This window comes from Ictalurus furcatus, chromosome 4 (assembly GCF_023375685.1).
Source record: "Ictalurus furcatus strain D&B chromosome 4, Billie_1.0, whole genome shotgun sequence".
Lineage (NCBI taxonomy): Eukaryota > Metazoa > Chordata > Actinopteri > Siluriformes > Ictaluridae > Ictalurus > Ictalurus furcatus.
Genome location: NC_071258.1, coordinates 22,963,714 through 22,968,887, shown reverse-complemented (window position 1 = coordinate 22,968,887; position 5,174 = coordinate 22,963,714).

The following is a 5,174-nucleotide window of genomic DNA, read 5'->3' as shown; positions in this document are numbered from 1 at the left end:
AAGTCAAATGAAAGATAAAAGTTTATTTCATATATTTTCTTTTACACATGATTCAAAATAACAAACGGCAGTCGTTCAAAACAAAAACAGGGTGCAGCAAAATATTAAACTGCAGTTTGCCTCATATATTTTCATTGACAGAGAAATATTAAAATAAGAAAAATCTTATATTTTCCCACACTACTGAAGGTGGGTTTATAATGCGAGCAAATCAGAGGAGTACACGTTACAGGAGAAACATGGAAAAACAGATTTTGCACAGATAGAGATCTTATTTAGGTGTGCAATTACAAACGTACTTTGTCTAACGTATGTCTTCTTCATGTTAATAGTTTTACCGGACATTGCGTCCAACAATATTTAATTTTATCGGACAGTTTGAATGCTTAATGGTCAAAAACCGGTATTTACCAGCTAAAGGAAACTCTGGTGTACTGTACATGGTGCCATATGAGGATAAACATCCTACGTTCTGCCTTGCATCCAGCGTCCCCTCAGGATAAAGTGGTTACTAAAAATGAATGAATGAATATTCCATCATGCAAACAAAACCTTTTTGAAGCATACTGACACAGCGTTCTGAAACACAACACACACCTTATTCTGTGCTGGTAAGGAGTTTCTAGGTGAGGACTTTTATTTGATAGAAATTCACACCAGACATTTAAAGCTGCTATGGCAGGAACTGAGAACATTCACAGAAAACAACAACACACTCATTCTTCCTCTGAACAATACTGACTTCATGTGATTAAACAAAAAACGTCTATAAACGTTTGACTGGAATAATAGAGAACTGATACATCTGTATAAACAAAGGCTTCATGAATACACTGTATAGATAAATTTATATTCATATTTATATATAGATGTTTTTTTCTCTCAGTTTCTGATCTGTTGTTTTGTTTTTTTTTCATTTTGAGCAGTGTGTGTGTGTGTGTGTGTGTGTGTGTGTGTGTGTGTGTGTGTGTGTGTGTGTGAACATATTCCACAGCCAACTGTACAGGAAAATATATCCACAAATCATGTGAATCAATCAACAAGTACCTTAAAACAAAAAGTGTGCAGCATGATATCAAATGTTCCCTGCTCAAAAAGAGACAGGAACTGGATCCTCTCTCATGCTACGGCTTCATCCCAAATGCTAGAGCTCAAGTCTAGTGCTCTTAAGAAGAACCTCAGTCATCTCTAAGGCTGGAACTCACAAACTTGTTCATTGTGTTGTTCATACAGTCTGACTCACAGTGGATGCAGTGCGTAAGCTGTAGCTCATATATATCTTGTGTGCTGATTAAAGTAGATCAAAAATTAGCCCATTAAGTACCAGGCTTTGTGTAATTCTTCCCAAACAACAGTTCTTGCGAGAATGATTCATAATAAAGACACATGTATCATACACTTGCATTTGGGATGCAGCCAGGCAGGTCAAAGCAGAGAGAATAAAACAACAAAAAACTTTTACGATTGAACACAGCATAGTGGAGAAACTGTATTTACACATAGCGATTAATGTGACTGAGAAGAAAAAAAAACTGTCACTCACTTTAAACTACAAACAAACACACACACACACACACACACACACACACACACACACGCACAAAACACAACACAAAGCATAACCTAATACTGTTGTCAAAAACCTGTTCTGTAAAGATTTATTATTCTGTCTCTCTCTCACATAAACAAATACACACTCTCTCTCACACACACACATATCTGACTGTTAAAAACATTCTTTAAAAACACATTGGGTAAGAACTTCGGCTACTCAGGGAATACTGTGTGGAAGAGGGAATAAATTCCAGAGATTCTTACTGGCGAAGGAGAATGCAAGACAGGAAAGCCCACCAGCTCATACAGTACAGTTACTGTAACACACAGCGGCTTTCTGTATATGGGGGAGCTATTGTTTCCTCAACTGTATTCCTTCACAATGTCCAAGAATTTCCAAGAATGCATTGTCATTCTAGACCAACATTCTTTCCATTCTTTTTTAGAAGAATGTCTGCAGTACGCAACATTCGCAGTACTAGAAAAATATATTTCTTCACAACGTTATAAAACAACGTTCCTCTTGGCATTTTATCACGTTTTATCGTGACACTGTAGAACACACTGTACAACGCTCTAGAACATCAAAGCACAATTGTATTCTAAAGCAAGCTAACAATCTCAAACAAGCTTTCGACAATGTTTCAGAACAAGGTATGGGATCATTCTGAAAATTCTACTGTCCAATAACATTATGCAACAACATTCCATCGCACCATTCATCTGATAAACAAAAGTCCCACAACAATGCTCCATCTATGTACTACAGAATCGTTTCATCGTTGCTCTTCTAGAATAATGCTTGAACATCTAAAAACACATCTAATGCAGCATATCGGGATGTGATTAAACAATGTTCCAGAACGTTCAGTCACAACGTTCCCAATATACAACCCTATTTCCGAAAAAGTTGGGACAGTATGGAAAATGCTAATAAAAACAAAGAGGGGTGATTTGTAAATGTACTTTGACTTGTATTTAAACAAAAAACGTGTAAAGACAAGGTATTTGATGTTTTACCTAATCAACTGCATAGTTTTTTGAAGATAAAGGTTTATTTTGAAAGTGATGCAAGCAACACGTTCCAAAAAAGCTTGGACAGGGGCAATTTAGGACCCTAATTTAGCGATGTGACAAGTTGAAATAAGAAGGTGATGTGAAACAGGTGAGGCAATCATCTAATCATAGTATATAAGGGAGCCTCCAAAAAAGGCCTAGTCCTTCAAGAGCAAGGATGGGCCGAGGTTAAACAATCTGCCAACAGATGTGTCAGTGAATAATCCCACACTTTGAGAACAACATTACCCAAAGACAAATTGATTGGATTTTGTGCATTTCACCTTCTACAGTGCACAATATAATTAAAAGATTCAAGGAATCCAGTCAAATCTCAGTGTGTAAAGGGGCAAGGCCAAAAACCACTTCTGAATGTGCGTGATCTCCGATCCCTCAGACGTCACTGTCTTAAAAACTGTCATGAGTCTGTAATGGATATCCTGACATGAACTCATGAATACTTTGGTAAACCTTTATCAGTCAACACCATTCGCTGCTGCATGCACAGATGCAAGTTAATGCTTTACTATGCAAAACAGAAGTCATACATCAAAACTGTCCAGAAACACCGCAGACTTTTCTGGGCTCGGTCTCATCTGACAATTTTGGACAAAACAGCCATCGTGTTCTCCGGGCTAAAGAGGAAAAGGACCATCCAAGCTGTTATCAGCATCAGGTCCAAAAGCCAGCATCTGTCCTGGTATGGGGGCGTGTCAGTGCCCATGGCATGGGTAACTTGCACATCTGTGAGGGCAGCATGAATGCAGAAAGATATGTACACATTTTTGAGCAACATATGCTGCCATCCAGAGCAGGACAACGCCAAACCACATTCTGCCCGGATTACAAGCGCATGGTTGCATAAGCAGAGAGTGTGGGTGCTAGCATGGCCTGCCTGCAGTCCTGACCTGTCTCTGATTGAGAATGTGTGTTGCATTATGAAGCGCAAAATAAGGCAACGAAAGCCCTGTACAGTTGTGCAGCTGAAGAAATGCATAATGGATGAATGAGGGAAAATTCCACTTGCTAAACTTCACCAACTGGTGTCTTCACTCAGCGCCCAAACGCTTAATAAGTGTTATTGAAAGAAAAGATGATGCTACACAGTGGTAAACAGTCGACTGTCCCAACTTTTTTTGGAGTGTGTTACATTCATCAGATTTAACAAGAGTGAATATTTTCAAAAATAAATTAAATTCACAATGTAGAACATCAAATAATGTGGTAATAATGTGTTTTCAATATAGTACAGGGTGAATTTAATTTTCCAAATGAGTTTTTTTTGTTGTTGTTGTTTTGTTTTTTGCATTTTCTGCATACTGTCCAAACTTTTTTCGGAATTGGGGTTGTACAAAGCTCTGTTGATCTATCCTAAAACAGTATTCAATACCAATTTTCATCACCATGTTGGAGAAAGATGTACATAATGTTCCAGAAGAACATTCCATGTACTGGACGAATTCTCACAATATTCAGAATACTCTGAATATAAAATCCAACAGGGAGAACAAATCATAAACACATAAGCTGGCCCAGTTATGTTTTTTTGGTTGTCCAGAAAGTTATTAACAGCCCATACAGGATTTTGCGGTTTTGTTTTGTGATTGTTGTGGCCAAAAATGTTTGATTTTGTTGCGGCTTTTCTCAAAATCTGTGATGCAATTACGGAGTTCTTGTGTGTGTGTGTTTTGGGGGGTGGGGGGGGGGGGGTTATGTGGTTTCAGAAAACTACTTGAATTGCACGAAATTGTTTTTAGTGTGTCTTTCACGGTGATGTTTGTTGGTAAATGAGACCTTTTAGCTGTATTCATGTTCAACACACGTGAATCGAAGGGGGCTTTGGCTGAATGCGTAATGAGATGACGTGAAACGTTTTGGACCAAATTTGCACAAAATCTGCAATAATTTTGAAAAATTGCAAGCTCCTCTAAATATTGTGAAGTTAGCTTGATTTTGCATTAATTTCTGCATTTGCAAAATCGCAAAATGCTGGAGGGACAGTGTTAACTAGGCTAAAAACTGAGAACTAATGTAACTTAGCTTGAAGTATAATAAAGTATTTAGCTAGTTAAGTGACATGACATGAAAATAAGTGAGTTTCCCGGACTGAAGACGACTCTCTGCAGCCTTCGGCCTAGTCAACACTAACATAGGTAAACACAGAACAGTGTATGCAACATTCCATCACAATATTCTCTAAATGCTGTACCTTGATGTAAAATCCTGGACAATGTTTCATAACAATGTTCTAAAACAATGGCACATTGTTTGATGATCCATTAAAAATGCCTGCATTAAAAATGCCTGCAATATTCCTTAATGTTTTAACATACATGTCCGCCACCATCTCCTTGGAACGAAGTTCCATCACGATGAACCAGAAGCATGCTAGCAACATTCTATCAACAACATTCCATCACATTCTAAAACAAATGGTGCATCATGATGCAACATTCGGAAAGAATCTTTGCTAAGTTCTAGAACAACGCTCCCAATATCTGACGCTCCATAAAAAGCTTACATTGTTCTAGAATAATGTGTACACTGTTCTAAAGCAACATTAC